General features: G+C 39.7%; 1 long non-coding RNA gene across 1 annotated transcript; it reads left to right on the forward strand.

The window, feature by feature from the left end:
- The first annotated feature begins 1570 nt into the window (after positions 1-1570).
- LOC110701955 lies at positions 1571-16054 on the forward strand. The gene is made up of 3 exons (XR_002507427.1): positions 1571-2550; positions 15655-15945; positions 16030-16054. It is a non-coding gene; the product is annotated as an uncharacterized LOC110701955 (long non-coding RNA).
- Positions 16055-21444: the final 5390 nt, after the last annotated feature.

Here is a 21444-nt window from a genome sequence, read left to right on the forward strand (position 1 = left end):
CTTAGAATGAACCGAAACAAATGGATCAAAAAGCAAAAGCAATTGGAATATACAAAACATCATTATTTACTATCTCTAAGCCCCAAATTAATATATATATATATATATATATATATATATATATATATATATATATATATATATATATATATAATAAAATACTATAAAGAGCGGTACAAGTACTTACATCATATTGAAAAAGGTATGGAGTATGTGAATTTTTTCTAAGAATGGAACGAAATTAAATCAAGTATAGAGGAAAATCAAGCCAAATTGAATAAAATAACTACACAATTAATTTTGTTCAACATGGTTATCTAGAATTAGCTTATGAAACAGAAAATTGCAAAATAAAATAAAGTAAAAAAAAAATCTTCAATGAGTGTTTTTGCCATTAAAAGTAATAAGTAAATCATCTACTCCGTATATATTACCTGTGCATGTTTTGCAGATTACATTTCTTATTCTTTGTTGTGTTAGAACTAATGACAACCAAAGCATTTCCAATTTCATCAAAATTTTAAGAAAATTGATTAGAATATTTCTTGGTGTATCAAAGAAATTTGCAAATTGGGTTGAGCAATGACAATTGTGAATCATGGGATTATGCAATATCAATCCCAAGGTTTATTAAAGAGATTAACCCTAAATATTTTTAGTGTTTTGGCGGCATTTGAAAGTGGAATTAGCGCCTAATTAAAGAATTGAAAGAACTTTGTTTTTTTTCTTTTTTCCTTTGTATTTTTTAGGAGTGTAAAAATATTGATTTCTATGAATATTTTACACTACAATCATACGAGTACAATTATAAATAAAAAAAACTTTTATTATGTGTATCTTTGGGACTTTGGGTTAGTATTTCCAAAAAAAAAAAAAAAAAAAAAAAACCTTGAGTAGTACATTGAGACTGTCATATATTACACTGTTTACATAATTACATACTTAAATTCACTAGAATTTTGATTAGTACATATGAGACATATGTTATGTAAAATCCTTTTGTATTAGTCTTTCATATATCTACTCCCTCCGTATTTTATTACTTGCTCTATTTTTTTTCTTGAGCACGGAGTAATAGGATGAATAGTATAAATAATTATATTATGATAATAATGGAGTTGGTTGAAAATAAAAAAAAATGCGAATGAAGTAACTAATGATACAAATACTTCTTAGCACAAATGTCATTCAAATTGTTCCAATTACAATGAAATAGAAAAGTATATTATGTTACGATTTTACAACATAAACTCTAGTAGTAAGTACTTTATTGAAAAAAAAATTAAATAATAAAATATCAACATTTAAAATTATTACAAATGAAGATAATATGTAAAATCAATACGAAAAAAAAAATTTAGAGTTAGCCCATTATACTTATTTCAAGTAATTATAAGGGCCTGTTCAAATTTACTTAATTTCAGTTCAGTTTAACTCCAATCAGTTCAGTTCAGTTGAGTTCAGCTCCAATCAGTTCAGTTCAGTTCAGTTCAGCTGCTAATTTCCTTCTCTCATAAAATATTTATTTCAGCTCAGTTCAGCTCCAATCAGTTCAGTTCAGTTCATCTCTAACCGGTTCAGATAAGTTCAGTTCAGTTCAGTAAATGTGAACATGCCCTAAGTCATGGTATATTTAGGTAGGGTAAAGTTTACATTAGTTTTCCGAATACTACGAATGTAATGTTATAATCTAATACCTATATTTTATATTTTGTGCACAAATTATACACATTGGCTATTTTCACTTTACATTATACTATTTAAGTTGATAGCAACTTATTTTATAAATAATAAGGGTGTATTCTATTCACCTGGTTTTCACTGATCTTAACTTATCTGAACTTATTAGACCTAGCTTATTAAAACTAATTTTAATTGTAATTTGTACTTGAGGTAAACCTTAAACCTGAACAGAACTTATCTGAACTTATTACACCTGAAATAAGTGAAAATAAGGTGAACTGAACAAACCCTAACTTTTGTATGTAACTTGTCATACTATATGACCATCCACCCTGAATTACTCGGTTAGTGTAATAGGGGGTAATTTGTTATGGTTATAAGGGTTACTTAATTAATAGTAAGGTAGGAGTTAGTTTGTCATTGTGGTAAGAGTTATTTAATAAGTAAAATAAGTGGTTACTCCATTAGTGTGACAATGGTCACTTAATAAGTGTATATAATAAGGGGTTACTCGATCAATATAAATAGAAAAAATCACTTATCATGATTATCTTCATGATAATTTTGGCAGAATTTCGTTTCAAAATCGGGAAATTTGCGAAACTAAACTAGCCCCAAAAAATTGAGAGGGAATTACTTTGATTTCATCTGTTATTCCCTCCCCGATTTTGTGAAATACTCCGTATGTGGTGATTTATCCCTTGTCTATCTTTCTTTATCAAATTTTCCTCCCGTAATTTTACCCTAAGCAATTTCAAAAAACAATCTTACTGAACTCTGGACGAGCGAAGGGAGACGAATTAAAATAGCGTTTGGAGTTTGTGGCCGATCGAACTTGATTGGTCAGAGTACATATCACTATCCAAGGTAATTAAAATTTTCAATAATCAATAGAAGTGTTTGGGTCCAATTTAGTCAGAATTGGGCCTAAGCACTAAATGATCCAATTAAAAGCCCAAGGTCAAGGTTCAACTCTCCAATTGCACAAAAGTCAAAGGTCAGCCCACAAAGCATGCCAATTGGGCTAAGGCCCAACCTCACCATGTATGATGAGGTATAAAAGCCATCATATTGACACATTGATGGGGGGACGTTCAGATTCATATGCTCATTCTTGCATTCAGAAATATTCCACAAAAGCCTCAAGCTACAAACTCTCTTGCATAGTGTCTTCCTTTTACACATTGTACTGACTTTAGCATCGGAGGGGCCTTCCTCGGAAACACCCCCGAGGCTAGTTTACGTGTGTTCACTGTGCAGGAAACCTTCGGCCCAACACAACTTGGATCGAATCCAGTCTTCTCCATTTCAGCGGACCTTCGGCAAGGTCCCATTGTTTTCAACCGAAACAATTTGGCGCCGTCTGTGGGGAAGACTTTCAAAAATCTTTAAGCCAAATTCCTAACCAAGATCATCTTGCAATTATCTTAGCAGCCATGGCTAAGAACCGCAAGAGCAAAAGCCTCCGTCAAGGAGCGGGCGAAAAGCCTAAAACCCCTACACCATCGCCCTCGCCGGACCGGAACTCTCCCAAGGGTGCCGGCTCGGGGGGAGGATCATACAAGGAGGATTCCCTATCTCCTATAATGCATGACTCTCAATATAGGCCGGACCACTCTCGGTCTAGCAGGGGTCAGTCTGATCATAGGACATATTCAGTGTCCCAAAGCCAACCATCGGCTGCACGGCCTCATTCCCACACTCGGCCGGGGACCCCTTTGACGGGGCCCAGTTCGGAAGAGGTGGCAAGAGCGCTGGCAGTACTCATGGAGGCAATGAGGGCACAGAATATGCCACCGCCTCGTGATCGAACTCCTCCGCATACCCGGCATCAGCGGAGGAAGTTAGACCATGACGGTGGGAAGCTTCCTTCCTTCCGGGAACTGGAAGAGTGGGAGGAGGATTCTTGGAAAAATGAAAAACAGAGGAAAAAGAACTCTCAATTATTTAAAGGATCCTCATCCTCAAGACCAGCAGCGCATAAGAGCAGCAGCTCAGCTTCTCGGCCAGAATCTACTCGCCGGGAACCTGAGACTGTTCGCAGAAGCGTCCTTGACCGACTCGGCGGCCAGGAACCGAGCGTGCGTAGTCGCCTCTCGTTCCCTGCAGCCGAGGCCCAGACTTCCCAGCCAGGGACGAAAACCACTCCTACCTCTCTAAGAGGGCGGAGCGCGGTCCCTTCGGCCAGGAACAAGGGCAAGGCCATTATGCTACCCGCTAGTTCACCATTCGAGCAATGGATACTGGAAGAGCGCGTACCCACGGTTAAAATACCGTCGCATATCACATATGACGGGACCACGGATCCGAAGGACCACGTGGCCTCGTATGAGACTCATATGCATCTTTGCCCCAGATCCGAGGCGACTTGGTGCAAATATTTCCCAACCACTCTCAAGGGGGTCGCGCAAGCGTGGATCTCCAAGGGAGTAAGGCAAGGCTCCATAACAGGTTGGGATGATCTGTCCTCCAAGTTCAGGAGCAAGTTTTCCACGGCAAACCGCCGAGAGAAGACTACCGCAGAGCTCATGAGTCTGCAACAGGGGGAAACCGAAAGCCTCCGAGACTACCTGACCCGTTTCAGTAACGAGTCATCAAGCGTCTCCCAGCTGGACCAGGGGCTAGCTGTTTTTGCAATGCAGAATGGCCTTCAGCCAGGAAAATTCCTAGACTTCATGGTCATGCATACCCCGCAGACCTTGGAGGAAGCTCTTAGTGCTTCGGATAAGTTCATCCGAGCCGAAGAATGGAATAAAGCAAAAACCCAACCTCAATCCGGAGGAGGGAAACAGAGGCAAATACCCTTGTCTGAAGGCCAAGGCCATAAGGCAAAGGGAAAATCAAAGGCTCCGGAGCCATCTTTGGCCAACGACCTAAAGAAGGACAGGTTTGCCTCATACACAGGCAGATATGAGTCCTACACTCCGCTCTCTCTTCCACGCGCCAAAATTTACAGTGTGACGAAGGAGGAGCAGAGTTACCGAAAGCCGAGACCACTCCCAGAGTGGTATCAGCGAAAAAATAAAAATCAGTGGTGTGAGTTCCACGAGTCTTCGGGCCACAACACTGAGGAGTGTATCCAGCTGAAGGACCAGATAGAGGACATGGTCCGGAAGGGATACTTGAAAAAATACATCGCGGATCACCGCGAGAAAAAAGAATCCGAGAGGCTAGCAAAGGACCCTCGGCAGGACCTTGATTTCCCCCGGAAAAACAGTAAAAAACCGGAGGGGAAATTCCCTCCGATCAATGTTATCTCGGGAGGAATATACTCTCGGAGGGAGCACAAGCGTCACCTTAGAGCTTTGACTCACCAGGTGAACAACGCTGACATTCAATCTCCCCAGTCGCCGGTGCCGAACATGACGTTCACAGCCGCCGACTGCCGGGGGATTACGTTCCCTCACGAGGATCCGTTGGTGATCATCGCCACGGTGGGCAACCACGACGTCAGTAAGGTCCTTGTTGACGGTGGCAGCGGAGCAAACATTCTGTTCCGAAAGGCCTACAACCAAATTAAGCTGAAGCCCAAGCACCTTACGCCGGTACCCTATCCGGTATCCGGGTTCAATGGGGCTTCAACTTATCCAGATGGGAAGGTGACACTTCCTGTCACCATCGGTTGCGATGAGGCAGCCCGGAACGTCATGATTGAGTTTTTGGTCATCGACGCTCCTTCAGTGTACAACGTGATTTTGGGGAGACCCATAATTCACGAGATCCAAGGGGTCGTCTCAACTTATCATCAGCTGATGATTTACGTCTCAGACGCCGGCTTCCCCGAAAGGATACAGGGCAACCAAAAGGACGCCCGAAGGTGCAACTACCTCAACCCATCCAATAGTCGCCCAGATGACGACAAGGATGAGGAGGAGAAAGAAAAAGAAAGAGAGCCAAGCGCAAAAAAGCCGAAAGGCCTAAGTGCTTCGGCCCAAGGATCCGTGCCCAGAGAAAAAGGTCCCGAAAGGGAAAAGGTTGACTCTTCAGCTGAGCCGCAAGACTCAGAGAGCCAGCCGAAGAACACAAAGACTGGGACACCTGCTGACATTGGCAGCAGACCAGATTCTGAAGAGTCCAGTCCATCGGCAATGGACATGGACCAACAGACTGAAACAGTTGAGTTGGCCGAAGGAGATGCTGAGAAATGTGTAACAATCGGGATGGACCTTGATCCTAACACCCGTTGTGAACTTATTCAGCTCCTTCGGGATAACAGAGATGTGTTTGCTTTCTCGGCAGCTGATATGCCCGGGATAAGTTCAGACCTCATCTCCCATAAGCTTAATGTTGACCCAGCGTGTCGACCAGTTAAGCAAAAGAAGCGGAATTACTCCGCCAATAAGAACCGAGACATCGCAGCCGAAGTCAAAAAATTATTGGAGGCAGGGTTCATTGAACCTTGCCAATATCCGGAATGGCTGGCAAATGTGGTGATGGTTCAGAAGCCCAATGGTACCTGGAGGATGTGCGTTGACTTCACGGACCTAAATAAGGCTTGTCCAAAGGATTTCTATCCCTTGCCAAGAATCGATCAGCTAGTCGATTCGACAAGTGGCCATGCCTTGCTTAGTTTCATGGACGCATTCTCGGGGTATCATCAGATCTTTATGCACCCCGACGATCGAGCCAAGACAGCATTCGTCACGAACGCTGGGGTGTATAATTACAAAATGATGCCCTTCGGATTGAAAAATGCGGGGGCAACCTATCAAAGGCTGGTGGATCAAGTTTTCGCCGATCAAAAGGGCCGAAACATGGAAGTCTATGTTGACGATTCGATCGTCAAAAGCAGAAAACTAGAGGACCATGTAAAGGACCTGGCTGAAACTTTCGCCACCTTGAGAAAGCATCAAATGAAGCTGAATCCGAAGAAGTGTGTCTTCGGCGTGAAGTCAGGGAAATTCCTGGGTTTCATGGTCAGCAAAAGGGGGATTGATGCCAATCCCTCTAAAGTCAAAGCGGCGCTCGACCTTCCTGAGCCGAAAACGAAGCGGGATGTTCAGCGGCTCACCGGAAGAATGGCAGCCCTCTCGAGGTTCATTTCCAGAGCTTCGGATAAGGGGTTACCCTTCTTCAAAGCCCTGAAACTCCCGAAAACAAAAGAGCTTGTTTGGGAGGAAGAGCAAAAAGACGCCTTTCAACAGCTTCGGGAGCATCTGGCTCAACTCCCAACGCTGGCTAGCCCAGTTGAAGGAGAAACTCTATACCTATATGTGGCCGTTAGCCCGGCCACCATCAGCGCAGTATTGCTGAGGGAAGAGAGTAAGAGTCAGCAACCGATTTATTTCGTCAGTCATACACTGACGGATGCCGAGACCCGCTATCCTCTACTCGAGAAAGTTGCTTTCGCGGTAGTAGTAGCTGCTCGGAAGCTGAGGCCCTATTTTGATTGCCATCAGATAGTGGTCTTAACTGATCAGCCATTGGAAAAAGTTCTTGGCAAGGTTGAAAAATCCGGTAGGCTAGCCAAGTGGGCTTTTGAGCTCACCGAATTCAGCATCAGCTACCGTCCGAGGGCTGCCATTAAGGCTCAAGCCCTGGCGGATTTCTTGGCCGAATGCTCATACCAAGAAGTGCTGGACAGTGAAAAGAAAGTCTGGACCGTGTTTACGGATGGGTCTTCCACCGAAAACGGTTCGGGGGCAGGAGTAGTGATAACTTCTCCCGAAGGCAAATCCTTTGAGTATGCACTAAAATTTTCTTTTAAGGCCTCGAACAATGAAGCCGAATATGAGGCAGCAATCGCCGGCCTACAATTATGCATCTCCTTGGAAGCCGATCATGTCTGCTTAAAAACAGACTCTCAGCTAGTTGCATATCAGATCAGTGGCAGCTATGAGGCCAAAGAGCCCTCCATGATAGCTTATCTTGCCAAGATCAAATCAGTCATTGCAGAGCTGAAAACTTTTGAGGTTCAGCTGATCCCAAGGGGTCAGAATACTCAGGCCGATGCACTCTCCAAACTTGCTAGTTCATCTTTTACCGAGCTGAACAGGTCTGTATATGTAGAAGTGCGTCGGGTAAGAAGTGTCGACGAAGCACCTGAAGTGTGCTGCGCTGACCCAGAGCCTAGTTGGATGGAACCCATTTTAGCTTTTAAGCTTCGGGGAGAAACTCCTGAGGACAAAGCTTTGGCCTCCAAAATGAAGAGAACCAGCTCTAGGTTCATTGTCTTCAGGGGGGAACTTCTGAAAAAGTCCTTCTCAGCCCCATTGCTGAAATGCGTGGGACCAACAGATGCAGATTATATCCTGCGGGAGATTCACCTCAGCATCTGTGGGAACCACATTGGGGGAAGAACCTTAGCCCACAAGGCATTGAGGGCCGGATATTACTGGCCCACCATGATCGCAGATGCTAAGGAGCTGGTTCGGAAATGCGAAAAATGTCAAAAATATGCTCCAGTTATCCATCAGCCAGCAAGGGATCTTCAGCCGATCCTTAATCCACTCCCGTTTTCCCAATGGGGACTGGATATACTGGGACCATTTCCAGAGGCTGTTTACCAGAAAAAATGGCTGATAGTTGGTGTCGACTACTTCAGTAAATGGATCGAGGCCGAAGCAGCCTCGAACATTACAGAGCAAACTGTCAGAAAATTTATCTGGCAGAATATCATCACTCGCTTTGGCATCCCGAGAGTATTTGTCTTCGATCATGGGAGGCAATTTGACAACTTACCGCTGAAGCGATATACAGATCAGTTCGGCATAAAACTGGCATTTTCAGCAGTATGCCACCCGCAGAGTAACGGACAAGCCGAAGCAGCAAATAAACAGATCTTAAGTGCCCTCAAGAAGAGAGTGGAAGATCAAAAGTCCAAATGGCTAGAGGAGCTCCCTGGAACCCTTTGGTCCCTTCGGACAACTGAAAAAGAGGCAACGGGCCACTCACCTTTTGAACTGGTGTATGGTGCCGAAGCCGTCCTTCCAGTGGAAATTGGCTCGGAGAGCCTTCGAGTGCACCATTTCTCGGCTGAGAATGAGCGACTGATGAGGGAATCTCTCGATTTCCTCGACGAAGTAAGAGACTCAGCTCGAGATAAAATGGCGGCCTATAAGCAGAGAGTCAGCAAATTTTATAACCGAAGGGTCCATGCAAGGCCTCTCAAAATTGGAGATCTTGTCCTTCGGAATGCTGCTGCAGTTCAGAAAGGCCGAATCCATGGGAAACTCTCAGCTACATGGGAGGGACCTTATGAAATTTATGATGAGCTTCAGCCAGGGACATACCGACTTCGGCAGTTGGATGGAACTGAGTTGAAAAATCACTGGAACGCTGATGTACTGAAAAAATATCATGTGTAAACCCTTCGGGGCAGAACAATCTTTGTAAGTACATTTTGAACTATTGAAAGGCCTTGGAGCCGCCATTTATATAAATATTTACAATTTATCCTTTCAAAATTTTCTTTGTTCTATCTACTCTTTAAGGGTTTTTTATTCAGCCTCGTCTGAAACCTTCGCCTTCGGGTAACTGGGCTTCAGATTGCTGACAAAACTCGTCTTTTTAAAGAACACCGGTCTTTCAGCTGAAGTCAAACTTCAGTAAGACTTGTTCTCCAAAGACATGAGTCCATGGACAAATCTGGGATATTGCCTTAACTGAGCCTTGTATCCCAGAGAGCCATTATCCGAAACATTGTCTTAAGTTGGCCCTGTGTTTCGGGTATCCATTTTTCAAAGATAGACAGAAAATCAAGGATAACAGCAACAGTTGAAAATTTTTAAATCAGCCTCGTCTGAAACCTTCGCCTTCGGGTAACTGGGTTTCAGATGGCTTACAAAACTCGTCTTTTTAAAGAACACGGGTCTTTCAGCTGAAATCAAACTTCAGTAAGACCTGTTCTCCAAAGACATTAGTCCATGGACAATTCTGGGATATTGCCTTAACTGAGCCTTGTATCCCAGAAAGCCATTATTCGAAACATTGCCTCCAGTTGGCCCTGTGTTTCGGATATGCGTCTTCTTTAAGAACGCTGGTCTTTCAGCTGAAGTCAAACTTCAGTAAGACTTGTTCTAAAGAGGTTAGTCCCAGAAAGCTAATATCCCAAGCATTGCCTTCAGTTGGCCCTGTGTTTCGGATATCCAACTTTCAGACAGTCAATCTTCAGTAAGACTTGTATCCCAGAAGCATTGCCTTCAGTTGGCCCTGTGTTTCGGATACCCATTTTGAAGAAGTTCAGAAATTGCTTATTCAACTGAAGTCATACTTCAATTTCTGTGGGGGCAAGAAGCACTCAGTGCAACTATGTTCGGCAGAGTTGAAGAAAAGAAACAGTAAAGCATTCAAAAATAAAGCAACTGAAGAAAAGAGCATTAGATTAATATTTCATGCTCAAAAATTGAGCTACAAGTTCAATAATTCAGTATCGGCAGCCGCCCACAAGCGGAAAATAACAGCTGCCGAAATACGTACATAAGCAAAAAAATAAAACTGTTGTACGACAAGGCAAGCTGAAGCAAAAAACAAGGCAAAAAACTCAGAAAGCGGCAAGTCTAAAGTTAAGCACATGATGAACCGCAAGATTCTGAAGACGACTGCCCGAGTTCCTATGCTTCAGCCGGAGGATCAGACTGATCAGCGTTGAGCCCCATGGTGGCCTCAGCCCCAGCAGCAGAAGAAGCGGGCTTTGCACTTTGCCGAGCCTCCCTTTCCCTCTGCTCAGCTTCCAACTCCAGTCTTTCAGCTTCCTCTTCGGCTTCCTCAGCCTTAAGAATTTCAGCTTCGGCTGGAGTTGCATACTTCATGTGAGGGTCTTCGGGATTCTGGACCCACTCAGCACATTTAGACCAGTCCAGTTTCGGCTCAGCATGAAGGCAGACTCTTCGGCATACTCGGAATCCGTTTCTGAAACCCATCTCATATTCCTCTTGGGTATAAACACGGACTTTGAGTAAAGCCTCAGCATCAGCCAGCTTCTTCTGGGTCTCCTCCAAGTCTTCCTTGGATTTCTTCAGCTCATCAGCGACTTGGGAGGAGGAACCTTTCAGCTCATTCAGCTCTTGCTGAATTTGGAAAGCCTTTGTCTGAGCCTGGGCCACTTCAACTTTCTGGATCAGCAATTGATCCTCAGCCTCTTGGAATTTAGCTCTTTGGGCTTCAGCAGCAGCAGCAGCCTCTGAGAGTTGGACGTCTTTGGCCAGGAGCAACTCTTCAGCAGCCATTCGGCTGGCTTCAAGAGCCTCTAGACGCTGCTGCACTTCAGCTTGTGCAGCAGTTCCTTCTTGAATTCGGCTCTCAACGGCAGCCTTGAATTTGGAGACGTCCACTCCCATATGCTCCTGGAGGAATTTTTCCCCTTCCATCAGTGGGGGAAAAACTTCCTTCTCCATAGCATCGCAGAAGGTTTTCAGGGCTTCGGCAGCTTTTTTCCCGTACTCCTCAACCTCCTGCTGCTTCTCTTCAGCTGCTGCTTGCTTCAGCTTAGCAAGCTTAACTTCCTCTTCAGCCACCTTCTTTTCGTGCACAGCAGCGTCTACCCTATCTTGTAGGGTATCTATCAGCTCTACAGTGAGAGTCTGATTGTGCACGAACTGAAAACAGGAAGACAAAAAAAAATAAATAAAAAAAATATATATATATATATAAAGAGCTGAATTTCGGAGGAAATGAAGGAAAATTACCTGCATCATCAGCAGTTGGTTAGACCTGGCTGGGTCAGGAACTGATCTGCTGGATTCGCCCATCCCAGCAGTGGCCTTCAGCGACCAGATCCTTGCCCTGTCTACTTCGGACATGCCAGCAAAATTGCCGAAGTAGGCTGCAGCTCCTTCTCGGTTTTGACCCCATATGAGGTCCCAGATGTGATCTGGGATTGGAATTCGGGGGGCCGAGAAACCCATTTCTCCAGAATGCAGAGTCTGGAAAGAAGGGAAGGATGACGATGGAGCTTGATTAGCTTTGGTTGTCTCAGCATCATCCTTCTCAGAGGAGTCAATTACTATGACCTCCTCTTCTTCAGGGGTGAGGACGAAAGCCTCAACCTCTCTTGCGATGTCTTCCGTGAAGCCCTCAGCGCTGGACATCACGGCATCCTTATTTTCGTGCTCATCAGCACTCTTCTTCATTTCTTCTTGGACCCCTCCCTTAGGTTCGGGAGTTCTCTGATCCACCTCCATCTCAGGAGGTGGCGGAGGGGTCTTTTGAGGAGATTGGGGTGTTGGCTGGGGAACCCTCGGCGATCCATTGCCTTCCTCAGGCTCCCTTATTGCGACGCCGATGGTCATCGGCCTCTGCTGAAAGTCATGAGGGCCGATGATGGCCATCCTTCGGCGCCTTTTCAGAAGGGGCTGCTCGTCCATATCTGAGTCTGAAGACTCTTGTATTTGGTCTTCGAGACGAACAGGAGCTTTGCCTTCTCTGTGTCTGTTACTCTCTTCAGACTGTAACAGACAGGGGGGAAGAAGAATGTGAGTAAAAAAAAAAAAAAAAAAAAAAAAAAAAAAAAGTTGTCTGAAAGCTCACCGAGGTTTTCAGCAAAGCCTCGTCTTCTTCAGCTGCTCTAGCTGCAGCTTCGGCTTCAGCAGCTCTGGAGGACCCTTCTCCTCCTTCGCAAGCCTCAAGTACCCGTGCAACCTCTTCGGCTGTGCGGGCAGCTTCAGCTTCTTCGTTCAGCAGCTGAAACCAAGGGTCTCTCTTCTTCCACCAAGGCTTCTGCCTCTGATACAGAGCAACAGCCTCAATTTGGAAGTGGGAAGAATCCAGATGAACTTCCCTATGCCTCGGCTCAGTGATAGACGGGGCCCGTTCAGTTACAACTCGCTCTCGGTTAACACCAAGACGAGCGTAGTTAATACCAACGTTGGTCTCGTCCCGCTCTGAAAAAAGGAAAGGGAAAAGTTTAGCTCAGATATGTCGGCACAGCATAAAAAAAGCAAAGCGAGAGAAGAAAAAGAGGTAGTTAAAAAGCCTCGGCCCCAGCCGAAGAAGCTTACCATCCTTAAACTTTCGGCTGAGGCCAACAGCTGCTAGCATGTTCTCTTGGAAAACGTAATGCGTATCGGGGAGCCAAGTCTCCGGGATATGCTGCATTCGACCACTTCCCCCCGGGTTCGGCAGCTTGCCGAAGATATGTTGCTGATCCAGGTTCGGATCCGCCCCGTTATCTGCGGGGGGACCTAGACTTCCCATTTCGGGATCAGGCTCAGCTAAGTACCGGGGAGCGCTGAAGACGCAAGGGTGGCCCGGATCTGTGGGTGCCCTAACCCAAATCCATTGACCTCTCCAGTCCTTGTCTGAAGAGTCATTTGGCCACATGGTCAAGTATTGGGGCCGGGACTCAATCCGATACCACCCAGAACCATGGCTTCCGTGCCCACTTTGAATATTTGGCACTAGCCGATGGAGCTTTCTGAAGCAGTGCAGGTTCGGCACGTACTTGAAGAACTTGCAGACCCATAAGTACGTCATCACCCTTCGGATGCTGGTGGGGGTTAGCTGACATAGGGAAATGTTGTAATGGATCAGCAAGTCTCGGACGAAAACGTCCAAAGGGAACCTCAGCCCATACTGAAGCTGTCTCGTGTACACCCCCACATACCCCGGGGGTGGACGATGGATTCTATCGGATGCTGAGGGCATTCGGCACCAATATCCATCAGCTTCAAAAATGCCGTAATGCAACTCAATTTGCTCGGCAAATCGATATTGATCGGCGTTCTCTACCCACCATGAGTAGGGACGGTTCTTTATCATGGCCGAAACGACTTCGGCATTCTCCCACTCTGAAAACCCAGGGAGGATATCCCAAAGGACAGCGGGAACTTCATCATCCCGTCCAGAAGCGCTCGGCTCATCCGTTCTTTGAGGAGGAGCCGAGGAAAGGGGAGTCGCCCTAATCCCTTCAGCAGGGTCAGACTCCGGCCTTTGACCATTCCAGGTCCCAATCCTGTTCCTAGGATCGGGAATCGGCCTTGCTCTTCTTGGAGCACGGGCTCTACCTCTAACTCCTCTTGCCATGGATTATTTCGAAGAGAAAAGTCGAAAGAAAAGGGGAAGGAGTTCGAATTCGAAGAAAAATAAACTGAAATAAAAGGAATTTACCTTAATCTGAAGCGAAAGTTGCCGATTTACGAGTTCGTAGTGGCAAGTCTCAGTTTCTAAGCTCAATGCTCGGGGAATTTGCGAAGTTTTGATGCGGGTTCTTGGTTTCTCTCTCGAGGAAGTCTGGGTTCGTGTCGGTGAATAAGTGAGGAGAATGACGCGCCTCTGTTTATATCTTCAGGTACGGGATACGAAGAGTCTGTGCTTTAATTTCTCTTAAATACCCACTAAGTAACCATTAAACACATGTCTTGTGATTAAACTGCCCATTATCCGTCCAACTTCCGCAAATCATTAACCGTTGTTATCTCATTAATTACGGTTTAAATTCAAATTTTTGGATCAATTAAATCATTTACTTCCCTCCTTTTCTGAGTTAAATCAAACCCGACCCGTCATCCTTCCAAATCGGGTCTGGGGGGCAAGTTGTTTGGGTCCAATTTAGTCAGAATTGGGCCTAAGCACTAAATGATCCAATTAAAAGCCCAAGGTCAAGGTTCAACTCTCCAATTGCACAAAAGTCAAAGGTCAGCCCACAAAGCATGCCAATTGGGCTAAGGCCCAACCTCACCATGTATGATGAGGTATAAAAGCCATCATATTGACACATTGATGGGGGGACGTTCAGATTCATATGCTCATTCTTGCATTCAGAAATATTCCACAAAAGCCTCAAGCTACAAACTCTCTTGCATAGTGTCTTCCTTTTACACATTGTACTGACTTTAGCATCGGAGGGCCTTCCTCGGAAACACCCCCGAGGCTAGTTTACGTGTGTTCACTGTGCAGGAAACCTTCGGCCCAACACAACTTGGATCGAATCCAGTCTTCTCCATTTCAGCGGACCTTCGGCAAGGTCCCATTGTTTTCAACCGAAACAAGAAGTAAATTGTTTTGGTTATTTTTAATTATTTTGAATTTAAAGTATTCTTAATTTTAAGATTGAATTAATTTAGGGTTATTATTCAAAATTTTTAGATTGAACTACTTTGATTGTCGAATTGAAATTGAATGCTATAAAATCTATCAATTTGATGCAATGTTTATTATCTACTATTATACTATAAGGGAAGTTTTGATAAATGTATAACGCTATTTAAAAATATTAAAATGTATAATAAGGGTTGAATTTGGTGAAAATATGTGTTGATTAATGATTTGTGTCAGAAAAATAAAGAAGAGATATAGAAGAATGAACAGCATATAACAATGTGTTGTGTGGGAAAAGAGTGAAACAGATGTTGATTATGCATATCAAATAGTAGTAATAAACATAGGAGAACATGTATTTAAAAAGGATTATGTTTGATCAAGGATATGATCATACGTGATACGCCATTAAGTTAATGCTCCCAGCCCCAACATATAAGGATTTAGCAATTTGTGAAGGCTAATAATGATTTAGCAAGGTCAAAAGAATACATGATATGGTTTATTATAATATTGTTTAAGGATAATGGCTTTGGTTGCACACTGAACTACTGAACTTAGTTCTTTATTTATTATCTGATTATCATTAATCTATTTTAAGTGCCTTTGGTTTTTGGTAAAAAAATGACCAATGTATTCTTGAATCATTCACTAACCAGTTAAGCACTTAATTTCATCACTTATGAATTATCTATATTTAAAATGTTTTAATTGTTTGGTCTATTAATTGTAGTTATGGATTTCTTTACATTGTTATAGTGTGGTGTAATATTATTATGTAATTTTCACATATATACTGTAAGTAGTTTTTTTTTGTTTGTTTGGGTTTTTTTTTTCTTAAGATTCTATTTGCTTATTTTTAAGAGTATTTGCATTTTTGTTTGAACAGCATTTAATTGTACACAACTTTGATTTTGAGCAACCTATATCGTTAGTTTTTTAAAGCTTTGATTTCTAATATTTATTTTACACTTATATATGATTTTGTTTTTTTAGTGCTGATATGTCTAGATCGGGTGGAAAAGCACATTCAAAGTATGATTACATAAGCCAAAATGAGTATGAACAACAAAGTCTCGAGACAATTGAAACTAACAAGATTAGAATGAAGACATTGGGCATAAAGCGCATTACTGCCTGTTTGACAAGCTTAGTAAGTAGTTCGAAAGTTAAGAAAAGTAAGCAGAAGTACAATGTTTCCCTTGAGAAAGATGGTGATTATGTACCCGAGGAAAATGAGGAAGTTGAGTTCGAGCAAGAAACTCACAATGTGACTTCAAATAAAAAGTATTGTCTTATTTTTATAAGTTAGTTATTTTTATTTACTTTTCAAAGTTACAAATTATTAATTCCATACTTATACAATGGTAGGAGATTATACAATGAAGATGGCTAGGGATCGTATTGGAAGAAATTGAAGAAAATAATGTCTTTTTTTCAAGCTAAGCTTAGAGTTTTAATGAAAACTCTTTGTTATTTCACTTTATCAAATGTTTATAACAAGTCATGTAATTGTATTGAAGCTAGCTAAGTTATTTAGTAATAACTTAATTACATTTTTTAGATCAATAATGTAATGACTATTCTATTATAAATAAAAAAAATTTAGTTTAATTTAATGAAATCAACATTGTTAATCATAAAATTGGATACTCTATGAATAAATTGTGTATATCTGATTTAAAACCAATGTATGTATTAGAGGCATATATTATGTATTGTACTATTGTGCCTCCAAAAAAAATTCTCGTCAATTTTTATTTGCATCAAATATCATTAGCATTAATATACAAATTGCTTCTAATTATATTTTGTGACAAAATGATATGACTGCCCCTAAATGCATATGTTATTTGGAAGCAAATTTTAATGATGCCCCAAATCATATATTGAGGCAAAATTATATGGTCGCCCTTGAATATATATGGTATTTTGTAGCAAGCTTTTATAATGCCTCTAATTATATTTAGAGGCAAGATTATATGGTTGCCTCTAAATATATGGGTTTTTAAAAGCAATATATTGTATTGCCTCTAAAAGAGGCTTTAGGGGCATTCCATTAATTAGCGACAGACTTATTAAGGGCACTTACTTTGTTGTCTCTAAAAGTAATTAGAGGCCACATCACTATCATTTGAGGCATGTTTTTCTTGCTTCTGTAAGTAAATTTTTTTGTAGTGTTAGGTAAGGAGGTTTTGGGTTGGGGGTTTAGGGGTTAGCGCCGTAGGGGATGATGGGCAACGTCGAATCCGACGCCGGGGGTCTACGTGCGGCAACGGTTAGGGGAGGGGGAGTACCTGGGCGGTGGGAGGGGAATGTCAGAAAGTTGGTGGTGCGGTTGTTTTTTTTTTTAAGTTTCTTATTTTTTAATTAATTTTTTTTCAACCAATCACGTGATGACATGTGTATCTTAAACAAAATTTTTAAACCTCTTTAACAGGATACGGGCCGGTCACTTAAGACCGTTAAAAGTGAATAACCCCTAAAGTTTGGATTACGTACTTTAAGCAAACAGACAAAAGTTGGACCAGTTAAAAAAAAAAAAAAAAAAATCTGACAAAAGTGCTAGAGATTAGCTTGATTACAACAGTAAAAATGGCATAAAACGGATGAAGATGATGATTATATTGATTAGATGAGAATTACACTAAATTGGATGATAATTCCACTTTTGAGAGGTGGATGCTCTCCTAATATGAGCTTTCGAGAGGCTCACTCTCTCCCTATAACAAACTTCACACAATATGCAACATATCTTATTCCTCCTAATGAGGTCTATATATAGAAAATACCCCATAACAACCCTCTAGCTTATTCCTGAACTTACTAGTAATAAAGTATGACGCCGTTCTTTAGAGCTACTCTGTTTTGCTCCGCTGAGCCCTGCTCTACTCTACTTAAATCAAATATGCTCTGCTCTGCTTAAAAGAAATATGCTCTGCTCAGCTCTATTTTCAAATAATAATTAATAATAACAACAATAATAATTAATATTGTATTGATGATAATAATTTATTATTTTGAATAATTATAATAATTATTAATATTAAAAATAATTTTAATAATTATTAATATTTATTAATCATAATAATAATTATCAACAATAATATTTAATACTACAAACTATCTATTAAAAATTAATATTTAATATTATTAATTAATAATTTCTAATAATTATAACAATTATTTCAAAAAAATAAATAATAATAATAATAACAACAATTAATAACAATATCTTTTATAAACATTTGATATTAGAATCACAATGTGTAGAAACATTTTATGTGGGTATTGATTGTTGTTTTATTGAGTTGAATTATTTTTCAAATCTTTCCATACATTTTAAGAATTAAAAAAAGAGGTTGTTTTCAAGTAGTACTTTGTATATTATTATTATTTTTAGGGTTAAAAATATATGATTAAGGCAAATTTATAAGTATCATTATTACTCATTAAATCATTTTATTTTAAAATTTTTGTGAAATAAATATAAGTACACCATTGTCTTTTATCTTTCTATTATTAACATATGTTAAATATGGTACACATATATTTATGTTTTCACTCACCTTAATCTGTATGCACTTAATAATAATAATAATAATAATAATAATAATAATAATAATAACAATAATAATAATAATAATAGGGTAATGCTATATATAGCCCTTAGGGATACATATAACCATTAAATATACCCTTGAAAATTGTATAAAATTAGGGATTCATGACAAAAACACGCACAAATCAATGTAATTAGTGTGTTTTTCTAGAGTATTTTTAATGCTGATATCTTAGGGCTATGTATAACATTTTCCTAATAATAATAATGATAATAATAATAGTATTAGTAATAAAAATAGTAGTAGTAGTAATAATAATAATAACAACAACAACAACAACAATAATAATAATAATAATAATAATATTAATAATAATAATCATAGTAATAATAATAATAATAATAATAATAATAATAATAATAATAATAATAATAATAATAATGATGATGATGATGATGATGATGATGATGTTGAAATCTGCTCTGCTCGGCTCTGCTCTGCTTTGCTGACCACTGCTCTGCCCTGCCCAGAAGCTCAAAAGAACAGGGTCATATGACTAGCTAATATGCCCTTCCCCTAAATATTGATTCCTTGCAAAAAGTTGGAATAAAATTGGAATTATTTTACTAATTTTTCCTCAATTGAATCAAAAATTGATGAAATAATAAGAAATATTCAAATCCATAATTACTTTATTTAACTTCTTTATATTTGGAATAAGCTAATAGTGGAATAGTGAGTAGTGACTATTACACTATTCATATGCCAAATTTGATCATGTTTTTAAACTCTATATTTTGTTTATTTATTTCCTAATATAAGGAGTATAAACAAATGCTAATATATGATGTATGTTATTATTGGATTAGTCGATATCAACATAGATAGAGTAGCAGTATCTATACTAATATATTAAAAGGCGTTCTTAAAAACGTCGATGTGCCACATAGTTTCTAGTTTGTTGTGCCACGTCATCTTCCCACCGTCTCATGATGCCACATCACCCAAGCAACTAACATTAGGGTATGTTCTCATACGTTTATTATTTTCAGAGGTTCGAACCCTCAACCTTTAATAACACATATGACTATTTAACCATTTAAGCCAATATCAACTATGTTATTTGTATGGAAAAAAAAATCATATAGTTACAAACCACAAGGTTTAATTACAAAAAAAAAAAAAAAAAAAAAAAAAAAAAAAAAAAAACAAAACATTCAAAGAATAACTGAATTTTGGTTTGACAATGACAATTGCAGTTTTAATAAGCCTTTTAAAAAATTACCGATTTTTTTTTTTGAAAATTACCAATTATACTTCTACAACGATAGCAACCCGGGGCAACGCCCGGGTCACTCACTAGTTTCTTTTTATAATACTAGGGTGGCCAACGCGCGCGATGCGCGCGACATGGCTAGGCAATGCGGAGAAGTTATCAAGGGTTGTCTTTGTACTAAAGATTTTAGCTTGTACATAGTTATGATTAGTAAGCATTTTGCATGTAAAATGTCTTATGCAATCTTTAAATACCTTGAAACTGATAAGAATCAATACAATGAACCTTTAGAAAGAGTAATAATCGACTATTAAGTACAAAATCATATATCCTTAACCTTTTCTTATGTATTTTAAAGAGTAAATAATAGCATTTACATGCTTTTCTTATAGAGTCTAGATGATTCTCTAGAATAAAATTTTGATACATATTACAAGCTGAAAAACAAAGAGAAGCAAACAGAGGAATAATGAAATTTTGCATCAATTTGTTCTTGGGTACCTTATGAGTAGTTAGGACTCTCAGGTGTTAAATTTTAGTTTTAGGTTTGGATTTTGCTCAAGTCCAATGCAACGTACATTTATACTTAGTATTGCTGTTAAGTCTAATATGATCATCTAATATAAAGTTTGATAGCTTGAACCCAATGTAACCAAAATAATAAAATACGGAGTAGCTTTTTTTTCCCCTCTCTTTGTATATTGGTCCAGGGGCTTTATTTTTTATTTTTTATTTTTTAATACTCTGTAATTAAACCCAATGTAAGAAGAGTTGAGTTATCCAATGCAGGCAAGCTTGAGCTCAGCTTAATTCAACTCAACAATAAAAAGAAATACAGTAAATCATTAAACAGATACTCATTAGATGCAGAGCATATAGAATTATTAGGATGCATCATATCAGAATCTCACCAGAAAAGTGGTATCTTCTCTTCTAACAAGTAACAATAAACCTTTAAGGTAGGTTAGGATTGATAAGAAAAATACTCACACCTCCTTTCCTTCAAATATAGAATATACATCCAGAGCCTAAGTACAAAGGCATTCTACTCCCTTTAAAAAACATGTACCTTGAAAAATTTCATCTTTTAAAGTTGTGGACTCTCAATTTACGCTCTTAATCCCAAAATTATAATCGAAATTTAGATGTCATTTGTATCTCATAACAACGAATCTAATAGCAATGTTGAAAGCCATCTTTGTAAAATTCTACAATCCCCAAAATCAAAACCAAAGTACAATCTAAAGATCATAAATAAAAATCCTAAAAAATCTTATAGGGAAAAAATTAAAGTACCTTTTGATCGGATTTGTGGTAGCGCTTAACTGGACAAACCACAAAGTCACTGACAAATATTCATGAAATGATCAAATTGAAAGAATAGAAAGAGACATGAGGGGCTTCCATGGGGTAGTGCTCGGAAGTTGGTATATTTCCCTCGCTTATAGTGTTTCTGGTTCTCCATTCATTTCAATTATCTACTATATTTTTTTTTCTTTCAAAATCCAATCAAATTTAGGAGAAATAGATGAATACCCATACCTAAAATTTAAAAAGGATAATACCTTAAAATCTAAAATCAATCAAAACCTTATAAAACAATTGAAATTAAAATTGAAAAATACCTTTGAAGATTGTCTGTGACTTTGTGGTTGAAACTTGAAACCAATAATTCAACCGATTGAATGTGAAGATAAAAAAGTATGTAATAACATAGAGAAGATATACAATATTAAAAAAAAATTGTAATATTAAATAGGGGCAAATGCATAAATACACATTTTTGGGATTATAATTGTCACAACACTATTCATAAAAGCAAGATTCTATTTTTATAAAGTAGGGATATCATTCTTAGAAAAATGCCAAAACTCAAACACAAAGGTGGCGCAAAAATACGCTCCCCAATGAAGATAAATTCATAAAAATTGGGCAATAAAATTAAAA

Source organism: Chenopodium quinoa, unplaced genomic scaffold, assembly GCF_001683475.1.
Source record: "Chenopodium quinoa cultivar QQ74 unplaced genomic scaffold, ASM168347v1, whole genome shotgun sequence".
Classification (NCBI taxonomy): domain Eukaryota; kingdom Viridiplantae; phylum Streptophyta; class Magnoliopsida; order Caryophyllales; family Amaranthaceae; genus Chenopodium; species Chenopodium quinoa.